Below are 14,049 nucleotides of genomic sequence, written 5' to 3'. Positions count from 1 at the left end.
GTACAAAAATACGAATTTCCAGTACAGCAAAATCAATAAATAAATACATACATACATACTTTTTTAAAAAATGCCTACAGCACAAACAATCACTATACATCTACAGCCTGAAAACCTGTATGCCCCACCTGCAAAATACTAATTTTGTTTCTTAATATAACTAACTTCTGCTGGAACAATAAACAGAAAACATAAGCTAATAAACGGTGTACTCATCAACAGTAACAGATGAATAGCCTGGATAATTCACAGATCAAAATGTTAAAAACAAGGTACCCATATTCTCTTAATTCTGAAGATTAAATCTAAATGAAGCTAGGAATTTTTTGTTAAAATCGAAGTTAAAAGATAAATCAAGCTTTCTAACAAAAATAAGTGAAGTACTAAATTCCACTGTACAAAGATGGCCTCTAACGTGAATGTTAAAACTCAAGATTTTTATTAATTATTAAAAATAATAGATTGCGTGAAATTGAGGCACACCCTTTTATTTATTTGCATAAAATTCCTATTCCTGGAAAAGAATATTCATCTCTTTTATTGTCCCAACTTGTCACTTTTGAAAAATACTGATTAGTATCTCTTTTCATTGAAATACCTTGCTCTATTTTTATATTCTATATGAGGCATTTGAACGATGCCAAGATTTGACCTATTTTGATTATAAAAGCAAAGTATTATAGAATAATTAAACAGAGCAAGATTTTTATAAACCTGGGAAGACCTACATTTAAAGCTCGATTAATAACTTAAAATTCTCCATTGGCAATTATAGAAAAAAGGCAGAACACAGCTGGCTACGTGCATGCCTTTGATAGTCGTAGAGCATGGATAGGCACTTCATCATTCTGCCTTCCTACATTTATCTGTTAAAATTATTATCAAATATCAGCCAGGATGCAGTCGTGAATCACAGACTGTTCCTCGTCTTCAGGGGAATGATACAATGAGGGCCTATTCATCAGTATGGCAATCGGCACAAGTAATTAGTTCCCTAGACTGAGATCTCCTACAAAGCTTATTTCAGTCAGCACCACAAACATATGACAATGAAAAGCTAATGGAAGCTGCTAAAATTTGTTAACCTCTTCTGCCATCAATCCTTCTGGTATTTTGTGCTACAGTATTATGTAAAGATGTTAAATTATTAATTTGTCATCCATTTATCTCTATGCACTTTTGATGGAATTAAGTGATGCCACTCTTCTTAATAACAATTAAAATTTATAAGGGATGTTAAGCAACTATGCTCAAATTATTAGAAAAATTAGAGAGAACAATGGATTCCAGCATAAAGTATTATTCTGGGCCATAATTCAATATATTCTTAGCATTTTATTTTCAATTCAGTAAAAGAAATTTGTATAAAATACCATGCCCCTCATAGCCATATTGCTTATTCACAAATAACCACATGTGAACTACTAGTTTTGTTTATTTGGGGATTAACGCCTGAGACAACCAAATATATAGCAAAAAAAAAATCTACCCCTTTCCTAGAAAATAACCTACTGAGTAGTTGCACAGAAATGAAGCATTAGCCTCTAGGGTAATCTTTAATTGTAAGCCTGTTCTAAGAGCAGATCGCTGGGACATTTATGCACTTTAATATCAATATAATCCACATTTACTAACCTAAGTTTGATAAAATTTATCAAATTACTACTGAAATCAGTTAAAAAATAAAAAGTGCTACATTATCAAACCTCCATACCTTTGAGGTAGAGTTGACACTGCAGCAAGGGGGAGACAGATAAAAATATTGTTTAGCTGTCAAATTTTGACTGATAGTATCAGACTGTTGTAGGAGCACCATTTTATGATGCAAACTACTAAGAAATTGGATTGTGAAAACACTCTACTGCCCTCTACTAACTGGATGTCTGATGACAAATTTCTGGCCCTATTTGAAGGTTGCCATATGGGCTGAAGGTGCTATATGGACTGGATCAATGAACATAAGTAGTCAATTAGCCTAAGTGCATGTGTAACATGCATTCCTGTCTACTTCTCAGGGGACCGAGAAGAGTTTATGAATTGTCAGTTATATGATTTGTGTGAGTTGGGGCCCCACTAACATGGCCCAGAGTGGATCCTTAGTAATGGTATTGAATGTACAAAGACAACCACTTCCAATTAAATATTTTCTCAGAGTATTTCTTTATTGTTTTCCCCAAGTTTGTAGGCTCAAATTTAAGCCTGTTCACCTTATTTTCATGCAACTGTTAATGATGCAATGGTACTTATAAACAGCTAAAAATAAAAGTTAGATTCTAGGGCTTTAAAACCTAAGATAAGCAAATATTGTAGTCTGCTTTAGATCCCTGATCTTATTTATTCATCTATCTAATTTTATCTGGATTAAGCCTTGTAGAATAAAACCTTCAGACTAAACTTTACACTATAAAGCTTTGCTAAATAGGATTAAAACCAGCTCCAGTCACAACCTAGATTATAAAATTTAGCTAGACTGAAATAGTTCATAAATGTAGAGAACACAATACATACTTATAGTTACATTTACACTCTTTTAAAAGGAAAGTTAGATTAACATCACATAAATTGAGATAGATTTAAATCACTTCTTAGAACCACAGCTGCTGGCATTCATTCATTTAAAGGCGCAATAGGGTTTGATCCCTGATTCCAACAATCATGCTTCCTGCCATGCCATACAAGTATGATAGGAGGTGCAATTGTGGAATCAGTGATCAGATTGCAATGGCATCATTACGACTTGCCATTACAGGGGGAGCCCGCGATCATAATCCTGAACTCCCCCTGCACTGGAAAATTGAAAGAGGGGTGCCTGAAGGTCCAGCCTGGCTGATAACTGTTTGTCAGCTGACCACTGAGACCTTAGAGAGGACTCAAACAAGCTCTGGTACATTTGAATCCTTAGTGCAGTCCAGGGGATGGAGCTGACAATCAGTTGATTGTTGGTCCCAGCTGGGAAAGCCCCAGGTCTGGTTTGAGAATAGGCCTGTTTCATCCAGGACAACAATCAGCTGATTGTCAGAACTCCATGCCCTGAACCTCTGGCCAGGTTGCCAGGCACAGGGAATCCAAGTTTCCCAGTGAGGTGATGTGGAGCCAAAGGGCCCTGGGAACTAAAGTGGATGTGCAGGTGGGGGTCCCTGATGTTGGGCTCACAGCATCCCCTCATGTGCCTCGGGGGAATCAGACAAAAATACTAGGTCCAGGACCCAATGCTGCCCCCAGACTGATCCCACTTATTGGACTGTATCCCAGGCCCTGGTGTTGCCCCATGCTGGATCCCTATGCTCAGCTGAGTGTTAGATTCTGTCATGTCTCAGCCACACATGCCACACATTCAACTTAAAATGTAACTCAAACTAGCCACATTATACATGGAACAACCTTATGTCTCATTTGCTATATTATTATACCATAAATTGGCTTCAATATGTGGCTAGTTTACTATTTATAATGCATTTAACACCTTCATGCTGCCTTATATATAACATGTGCCAGGGCCCAGAGTGAGATAGTTTTTAAACTTTGCTGAATAGCCCTCAGGTAAACATTAGACTAAGATCTTAGTAGTTTCAAATTCCTACATTGTATATTTAACATGAATACATTTTTTAAATCCAAAACCGTATTGGTCCAAAGGCAGTCTAATGGAAATGGAACAACTATTGTCCCGTCTGCAGATTGTGACACTACGACAGTAGACTCACGATTGGACTTTTTGATCCAGAGTGGGCCCAAGTCTTCTTTGTAGAGGCCAAATATAAACTGCTTGCTAGCTGGTAGTTATATCTCTGGCCAGGTATTAGCTGTAAATCCAAAGATTCCTGTGAGAACACCCTGCTTGTGCTCAGAGTGCCCTAGCACAGAGTGATTATGCCTCAGGACAGAGGAGAGAGCTGAACAGATGAAGAGAGTTTGGGCTGCAGCAGGAGTTCTGGCAGCACAAGGAACAGGCTGCAGAGTATTTCCAAAAAGTAATTAAAAGAAAAACAAAAACAAAAAAACCAAAGCCAACAAGAACCTACACATAAAACTATTCCGTAAACAAAGAGGAAGAGAACAAGACAACCCCCACCTTCCCCAAAAGTTCAACAGAATGCAGGTAGAAGACGAGCAGTGGGGTAGAGGTTGCCCACTTTGTTGCACTGAGTTCTATACACATGATTACCTTCCCAGAGGAGACATGGCATATGTTGGCAAACATTACAAGGAACTTCTGGCACCTGGGGCTATGTAGGGTCTGACTGCAGACCAAGGCAGCTAAACTGGAGCAGAAAAGGGAGGTAGAGTGGTATGCAGATGAAGACCTTTTGGGACATAACAGGTCAGTCCCCAAGTGGTGCCATGAAGTATGCAGGTCACAAGATACGAGACAGCAAGCTGGAGAGGAAGAAAAAGTTTCCACATCTGACACAGTCTCCAGATGAAGTTCCAGTATCCCCTTACACTGAGGATATCCCTTGGGGGGAAGGAACCCTAGTGTATAGATGGAAGGCTTTAGTAGTGGAGGATTTGATTATTAGGAATATGAGATAGTTTTGTCTGCCATGTTAAGGGGGATTGCATGGTGACTTGCCTGCCAGGACCTCATAAGGCCAGCTTGCTAGGAGTATTGAGGAGGAGAGTGCACCAACTGTTCGCCAGCTGTGCACCAACTTTAGGAAGTGCTAGAGAGAGGTCTTGGAAGCAAAACTTAAGTTTGGAAGGAAGAAACTAAAGGCCATGGAACGTCACTCAGGTACTCAGGGCATTCTCTGGAATGCTTCAGTACCACATGCTGGCCCAGGAAAGCAGAACTGCAGAGTTTCTATATGTGAAATGTATAGAGAGGAGGAGTTCAGATTTGTTTAAGACTGGGGATCCTTATGGGAAAGGAGGGATAAGCTGCACTTAAAGCAAAAGGGTACCAGAGTGCTGGCACAGTCATAAAAAAGATAAGAAGTCTTTAAATTGAAAGCTGGGGGGAAGCCTAAAAGTAAACACACGATACAGACTGACACATCATTTAGGGATAAAGTCATAATAATGCTAGATTCTCTCAAGAGGATAGGAAAAAAGGGTGATAGAGCTCACATAAGGCAGGAGGGGCAACCAGACTAAGCATTCACAACTCAACAGGGCACATAAAAGTAGGCAGCCAGAAGTCTAAAAACTAAAAGGTGTGTGAACAAGGGTGTCTGGCATTCAATAATAATATTGATATAATTGGCACCTCTGAAACCTGGCTGAAAAAGGAAAATCAATCAGACACTAATTCTAGATTACAAACTAGATTTAGTAAATCATTATCAGTGGGATAGTGGGATTTTATGTAAGATATAAAATTGAATAAAACAGGCTAGAAATCTTACTTGATAAAAGAGGTACCACACAATCTCTATGGGCAGAAATTCAGTGTCTAAATAAGAAGAGTTTACTTATGAGGTTATCCTACCTTCAGAGGCCTAGGAAGCTCTAATTCTAAGATTTCAAGCCCTAGAACATTTAATACCACCTAAGGGATCTATTATCCATGAATCTGCCCAGTCTTCTCTTGAACCTGACTAAATTGTAAGCCACTACAACAGGGGTTGACCAACCCCAGGCATACATGCCTGAGCATGGCATGTGAAGGCATTCTGATTGATATGCATGCCTCAGAGTGAATGAGGAGGAAGGGGGCAGGGCTGCATTGCTACAACAAGGATCGGGCCCCTCACAGCTCCCCTGCAATCTGCCCTAAGGCAGGCATGCACCTGCTGCTGGCAATGATTTGAGCTGGGGCTCCATGGACCCCAGTGCAGTTGCAAGCAGTCCAAACTCCATGGTGGGTGGCAGGGGCCTGCCCAGAGTGCAGGCTGGCTGCAGCAGGCTGCTGAGAGGCTGCAAACAGCTGCACAAGGGTCTGCAGAGCCCCAGCCTGAATCACTGCTGGCGGCAGGTGCACCTGTGCCTCAGGGCCTGATTCCTGTGGCAGCAGAGCAGCTCCAGCCCCTTCCCTGCCTTCTGCCCTGACTCGTGTGTCCACCCGCTGCTAGCAACAAACTGGACCAGGGCTCCAGGGACCCAGTGCAGCTGGTTGCAGCCTCTAGGAAGACCCTTCCCACCCACCCCAGAGCCCATATTGTTCACAACAGGCGGTGGGGAGGCTGCCAGCAACTGCACCAGGCTCTGTGGAGCCCCAGCCAGGCTTGCTGCCAGTGGCAGGTACACACATGCCTCCAGCAGAGAGCGGGCAAGGGGCTGAGGCTGCACTGTCACAACAAGGATTGGGCCTCCCCCACCATCTGCCCCTGGCACTCCAACATCTTAGAAGTCAAGGTTGGGGTGTTTTTGGCACTCTGCCCAAAAATGTTAACCCCTGCTGTACAACATCTTGTGGCAATGAGTTCCACAGATTAATTGCATGCTATGGGGAAAAAAAATTCCTTTGTTTGATTGTTTAAAAACATCTACCTAATAAGTTCATTGCATGTCCCTTATTTCTAGCATTGAGAGACAGTAGTATGTCCTTATTTATTTTCTCCAGAAAATTCACCATATTATCCCCCCAGTCATCTTTTGTCTAAGCTGAAAAATCATTGTCTGCTTAGTCTCTCTTTGTTCACAGGCCTCTCCATACTCCCTGAGCATCCATGTTGTCCTTTCCTATACCTTTTCTATCTCCACTATGTCATGGCGAGTTGGAACAAAACTGCATTCTGTGTTCAAGGTATGGGTGTATCATCAATTTATGCAGTGCCTCGAAGATGTATTCTGTGTTTTCATTCCTGTTCTCAATTGTTAACATTCTACTTGCCTTTTTTCGCTGCTAACTGCTTGCTTTTTGACTGGCTGATGTTCTCAAACAACTATCCACAATACTTCCAAGATCCCTTTGTTGTACAGCAACAGCTAGTATAGAGCCTGCCCATCACATATGTGCATCTCAGGTAATGTTTTCTCATGAGTTTCATTTTGCACTTACCAATGTTGAACTTCATCTGCCATTTTGTTACCCCTTCACTCTTAACACCCTCCATGGAGAGAACGGACTATTTATACCTACCTACTCTTTGTCTCTTTATACCTACTCAGTGTCTACACACTGCCACTGTGAGATACCAGAGACTAGGCTAGATGGACCTGTGGTCTGACCTGGTATGTTATCTCTAACATTCTTAAGAAGAAATAAAAGCAACTAATATAAATTACATAATTACATCGCAAAACATAGTTCTTTTCCCATGCACCTTGGTTCATAGAAAGCATTCAAGCTCAATTTCCAACAGATAACTCATTTCACAAACAAAATATCAAGAAACCTATTTACTCTTATAATTCAAATGACTACAAAAATGATAAGGACCATCCATGAATGACTGGTACCTCCTGCGACTGAGGGGGCACCATGGTGGTGAGCAGGTACTGCCCACAGCTGCCACTGACGGGGGGGTGGGGGGGCAGTGCAGGTAGCGACCACCCACAGAAGCCACCAACAGCTTTGGCAACAGCCAATCTTGGGGCGGAGGGGCACATGCCCCCCCCCCCCATGCATCGCCTATGAGCACATCCCCAGAGCATACTAACTACCCTGGTAGTTTTGTTGCAGTGTTGTAACACTGCAGTCCTAGATTTTAGAATCATCTTAAAGTTCTCATGCCTGATGAGAGACTGAAATCAAATGCAAGTGACATGGGGATGGTGGCATTGAGCATGTCATACAACTGTTGGACAATTACTTCTTACTATCTTATCTACTTGAAACTCACCATTACAGACATAGGAAAGGGGCAGTAGCTACTGCTGTATGGACAGAAAATGGCCAACATATTTGAAGCCCAATGTAGCACACAGAAACCCACATCTGATGCTTTAGAATAGAGGAGGATAAGAAATAACAAGCAACATGAAAAGGGAGAAACAGCAAAGAAGAATTGTAAATCATTATAGAAGCAGTCTCCTAACATATTGGACTACTAGATCACTGTATTGCTCTCTTGAATTCAGACATCTGGCTAGTTTCAAAGGCAAGAAAATGCACCTTACAAGAAGGATAATTGTAACACATTTAAAGGCAGATGGAAACTAGAGTGTAGTTATCTTAATAAACCATGCTATAATGAAGACAGACCAGTCTGGAGCTCATTTCACAAGATGCTGTTCAAAAAAAATATTTCTTTCTCCTTGGGTTAATGGTAATATATATCATGAAGGTATGAAACATTTGTTTGCTCCTAGTCATTTGTTTGTATTAATGATGTATGCTCTTAGCTATCAAAACGGAAGCCACTACTTTTTCAGAGAACTGGTTCACAGATGTTGTGGCTCCTCTACAGTATCTCACCCACATACCCCAAATCTACATAGAAGCAACAATTATAAAAAAAAAAATCAGTGACCTACTTAAATGGAGCTGTACTTGTAGAAGTAAATAGGTAACTAAAACTCCAGGCTCAATCAAGCCTAGGTTCCTCTGTTAAGCCTACCAACAAGACTGCTAACTAACACCCGTAACACACAATTTGAGTGATGTAAATGCTTGTTCCCTGAGAAAGAAATTAAGAAACTTCGTTCAAAGACCATTAACCAACTACAGTGGCAACAATAGGTGGTTACCCGTAACTTGCTATGGATTTGAAATGAAGGTCTAGAGATGAAAGGCTTTATCTTCCCATTACCACCCAAAGAACTAATAAGACTACTGGTCTCAACTTAGTCTTCGGAGGTGTTGTAGGTGAGCTATTATCAGTTCTACAGCTGGTGACCAGTTGATACAGTAGAAACTACTGATAACTTTGTACGACATACACTTATTAAAAATGTTCTGAAAATAAATAAGAGAAGTGTCCTGTCTTAATGAAAAGTTTAATACTCCTCTGGATTATTTTGCTTCTTCTCAATTAAAGTTTCTTCCCCTACTACCTAGCTAACTTGCTGCTGTGAAAAACAGTTTAAAAATTCAAGCCAGACATTAGCTACTAACTGAATAAATGGTTTCCCCTCAAAAAGCAATAAACATTCACAGTTGATTGTCAATTGGAAGATAAAAGTGCTAAAGTTCTAGAAAGGTTTCACTTTCTGCATAAATCTTGATGAAATAATGCTATCGCATGATGCCCTGCAGTATGTTAGAAGAGAATGCTTTATCTCACAAACTGAAATACATTGTGTTTTCATGCAGATAGATATGGAGAATATTAATGAAAACCTCTAATGTTTACCAGCTATAAATAAAATGCAAGGTAGCTAAACAATCTTAATGAAAAAGAAAACATGTTTTCAAGGGGAAAATAAAAATATTTTTAAAGGGTTACATAATGGTTTTTTTTAGGGATGCTTCACAAAGAATGGAAAACCAAGATGCACTGTGGCACATTAAAATGACTAACCATATTTCTATGTCCTGCTAATCTACATTATAGCTTTTGTGTATACCATGCTATATTATGCACCAAAACACAGATATAAAAATACCGAATATATATTTGTTGAGAAATAACATTTCCTCTTTGTTGAACCATGGTACTGAGAGCAAGCTCTGCTCCTAGCTCTACCCTGGATCACAGAACCAGAGGCAAAGTCAATCCCACATTCAGCATCAGTATGTTTGCCTTTAAAATTTCAAAATGAATAGGATTAATTATATTTGTGTAAAATGTTTTGAGATCCTTGATGAAAGAGCCACTTTATGCTATTAGGGGTTGCCCCAATTAACTCTGAGTAGACAGACTTATTCCAGTATTCAGTCTAACCAAGGAGCTAATCGAGAAAAACTTCTTGCACAGACTTTTAATCTTTACAGTAATCACTGCTATATTAGGAGCAGCTGGTATTTGTATTGATGGCCCCAGACCACTGAATGGATGTTTTCACATACTATTGATTGTACAGATGAATAATGCAATACATTAAGTTAGGATGAGGACTATTTACTCTTGAGTACTTGACCATGTAAACGTCATACTGTATTTATCTGAATCCAAGACAATTTAAAATTTAAGACAACCTCTTAATAATTAGATTCTATACATGAGAAAATGATATACGTCTTATAATTTTCCAAGTTTAGAATCTATAGTGGAAGGTAGAATCTAATTATAGAATCTAATTATAATCACGCTTCCCCCTCCACACTCCTACGGCTGCTGTCGAGGGGAAAGCAGCAGCAGGGGCAAGAAGCCAGACACCTAACCCTTGCTCCCTTGTCCCTTGTCCCCCCACCCCTAATCCCTTGTGCCTGCCCTCTACCACTTGCCCCTCTCTGCTTGTGCCTACCTCCCACACCCTGCCCCTGCCCCCCACTCCCTGCTCCATCTGGTAACCTTCCCCCCACACCCCTTTTCCCCCATACCTATGCCTCATACTCCCTTACCTCCTACACCTGCTTTGCTCCAACTGTGGGGCAGTCAACACTAGTGGTGTCCCTTGCCTGGCCCCAGCCCAGGCCAGCCAGGGAGAAATGGCAACAGCTCCTCTCCAGGCCAGGTCGGGGCTGGAAGGACTGGAGCTGGAGCACAAGGTAAGGGGAAAGAAGCAGCAGTGGAGTGGAGCAATGCATAGGGAAGACATGGGAAGGCCCAGGAACAGGCATGGGGGGGTGGGCAGGCTGCCTCCAACCGCACAGTCTCCCCCACGCTCCCTCAGCTGCAAGCCCCTTCTCCCCCACCAAACAAGCCATTTGGGCCCAGGCAGGCAACAGCTCTGAACAAGTACTTGAATCCAAGATAAGGCTTTTTTTCTCGTGATTTTGGGGGGGGGGGTACGGCGACAGGGACGGACCTCATCTTGGATTCAAGTAAATATTGTAATTTGACTTTATTCAGAACAGATTTTTTTTTGGAAAGGATTTTGCTTTCCTGTATTTTGCTGAGGCACCAAATATCCTTCTCATGTTAATTGTTCAACTCTTTCATCACTTGACTTATGATATCAAATTTCAGACATCACCATGTAGTCTTCCAACATTGGTAGGCTCTGAATTTCTAATGCAAAATGCAAGGGAGGGAGGGGAGGGATCTTTCACTCCTTTGTGTGTTGTAAAAACAAACAAACAAACAAACAAAAAGGCAGGCCACCTATTAAAGAGCCACGGTCTTTCATGACTGAAGAACTTCCAGGTTAAAAACAGTGCATTGTATGTACAATTTTCCATATTCACTTCCTTCGCTATTTATTAGCCAGCTGGTTGCCATCCACAGTCACAGCTTTTACTCAGCAGCAGCAGCATTCTTTTAACTGCTGGCATCCCGAAGAACACCGACACATCAAAGAAGATGGGCTTATATGCAATATAGTAGTAATCGTACTTTTTGCATCCAAAATCTTACACAATTTGATCATGCTAAATAAAGCAGTACATTAAGAAGCAGCTAGTCTCAATTTATTTTAGCAGTTTTTTAACATGTCTAACAAGAAAAATACAATTCATAGTTATTTTTTTTCGAATCAGAGATGCTCAGATATGAAATAGCAGGTATATTGCAAGTTTGTAATAAGGTGCTGCCTAATGCCAGATGCTAGTAAATGGTCTCGTATCTTTTCACAAGAACTGCAGCTTAACCAGATTTCTGATGCAAATGCTGCACTCAGCTAAACACTAAAGTCTCAAACTGGTATTCATATTCAAAACAATGAAATGACTGGGTCTGAAACACTGCTGGTATAATTCACATGTGCACCCCCTACCCCCACCCCCAGACTTATTTTGCATAAAAGATACTGTGAATTGAAAAACTAGTATTTACAAAAAAATTCTCTTACAAGGAATGAATCTTCTAGCTTGGAGGTAGATCAATGTGTTAGTTGCAGCCATAAAGGTCTTAACAGTAGCTGAAACTTCCAGTATTCTTTCATCCAAATTCCTCCCATTTATGTACCCTTAATGTGCAGCACCATCACATCAAATACAATCCTGAAGTTTATAAAAACTATATACAAAAAAAAAAACTTGCCAAAGTGGGAAAATTCCAGACTTACGGGTTCTTGTTATGACAGACATAATTGTGGTTAATTCAAAGTGTTTGTTCCCACACAGAAGAAAAGTAGGATTAAGGAAATAGAATGAAATAAATAAATAGATCATATAAAAATATTAAGAAAAGATCTGATGACCAAAAGAAGTCTTTGATGAAAAGCATGTATGTGTTTGGGGAAAATAAAAATCAAAGGGTGACCTCTTTGAAGATACTCTCGAAAATGCTCTTTCCTTGTCTCCTGACAGGATGTAGAGTTCCTGTTGAATGCCTTCTGAGCACTGAAAGCTGTCTTTATCAGTTTAATGATATGCTTTCAAATTAACAGATTTAATTTTTCTTAAAATTATAATATGTGTTCTGGGATAGTTGTTCTTATCAGTATAAACAATGGACAAGGATTCTAACTTCCTGAATTATTGCCAACTTGTTCAGGAAAAAAAAAGACAAAAAGTGTTGGACCTAGTCATAAAGAATCACTTGAATTCTGAAGGATGAGCAGTTTTAGATGAGTCTCATCTTGACTGACATGGTTAGAAACTCCGTTCTTACTAAAAAACTACTTTAAAGTTGAAGACTGGCCTGTTCTGGTAGTTGTGTTTTAAAAGTTAAAGAAAAGACTTTATGGTAGAAACTGCATTCATCAACTTATGTTTCTAGCACAGGCTAGTGAAATTAAAAGTATGATTTATGTGAAAAGGATGTAAATTGCTAACAGCCACAGATTCAAAGGGATGTTCTATCACAATGCTCCAAAAGCTTCCAGCTAGTAAGAGAAGCATCAAAAGGAAGACAGCCCTCAGGAATGAGATGCAAAAATGTAATACCAAGCTGCCCTTATTAGAAGGCACACTTGCAAGCTTCCAATGCCATTGCTTGAACTAAAAAAAGACTGAAACCTTTGGTGAAGGTACCCAACAAAAATCTAAGAAAGGTTTTGGAAAGTCATGATTTTAAATTTCACGCCATCAAATTCCTCAGGATAAGAATGTACAAAATATAGCGGCAGATTTAAGGTGAAGGCTTTTCTGTTTTGAGGAACACAATGGATTTGAGTAAATGCTAAAATATCATCTCTTTCAAGTTCCACGAGGCCAGTAGGAATTTAAGTGGGTCACAGCATTTCACTGCATCTGGAATCTATAGGATCTTGGTGACACACAACTTGCAAGTCCAGTGTCAAGGATCTGTGTTGCCAGATTTCTTGCTAACTGGCAAGGAAAGGAAAGGAAAGTACAAGTCCTGCAGTCTTTTTGGTGCCTGAAACAAAAGTTTTTTTCACCTGGAGGCAAACTGACCTTTGAGATTATATTGCACCAGCCAGATGCCAGAGGGAGAGGAATGATTTAGCTGGATCCTAGAACAATTGAAGTAGTACTCACGAGTATACCTTCCATGCTCCTACTGAATTTGTCAGGCTGTTTACCTTCAAGTTAGCGCACAACCTCTTTAGGTCATCAGACAAGAAATCATGTTCATCCACCAAAAAAGCTGTGATATACAGCCAAGCCCTCAGATACCACCGAATTTGCACTGAAGAGAACACCCGGGATTGCCACCTCACCAATCTTAAAAAGGCTTTCACCCAACAAGGACACTTCTCCAGAGAGACAGATTGCACACTTGAAAGAGTAACCCGGATACCACGTGAAGAACTGCTGCAGTACAGAAGAAAACCCCCCACAAATTGCACACTGCTGGTTATGACCTATCACCCCTTCCTTGAACCTGTACGGAAAATCCTCAAACAATTGCAACCCATACTAGAAAGAGACCCTATTCTTAAAAAGATCTTCCCAGAGCCACCCAACCTAGCCTTCAAACAAGCACTGAACCTTGCTAACCTCATCACCAGAAGCAAACTTCCTCAAGCCCAGAACACACCAAAAGGATCCAGACCATGCCATGTCAAGAAATGTAAAACCTGCCAACACATCTCCACCACCCCCACAATTACTACACCCCACAACAGAGCCATCAGCATTCCTGGATCTTACAGCTGCACCTCCAGAAGTGTAATATATCTCATCCAATGCACCAAATGCCCTGATGGAAAATACGTAGGAGACCAAACAACAACTGCGCACCAGAATGAACGCACACCGGAAATCTATCAAAG

At 40.5% G+C, this 14,049-nt stretch overlaps 1 protein-coding gene across 9 annotated transcripts in view; it reads right to left on the bottom strand.

The window, feature by feature from the left end:
• LRBA (LPS responsive beige-like anchor protein) overlaps positions 1-14,049 on the bottom strand; it is a 611,727-nt gene that overhangs the window by 262,765 nt on the left and 334,913 nt on the right. The gene's annotated exons all lie outside the window — the stretch shown is intronic.

This window comes from Alligator mississippiensis, chromosome 2 (assembly GCF_030867095.1).
Source record: "Alligator mississippiensis isolate rAllMis1 chromosome 2, rAllMis1, whole genome shotgun sequence".
Classification (NCBI taxonomy): Eukaryota; Metazoa; Chordata; order Crocodylia; family Alligatoridae; genus Alligator; species Alligator mississippiensis.
The sequence above is the reverse complement of the archived record's forward strand: the minus strand, read 5'-3'. Positions and strand labels throughout refer to the sequence as shown.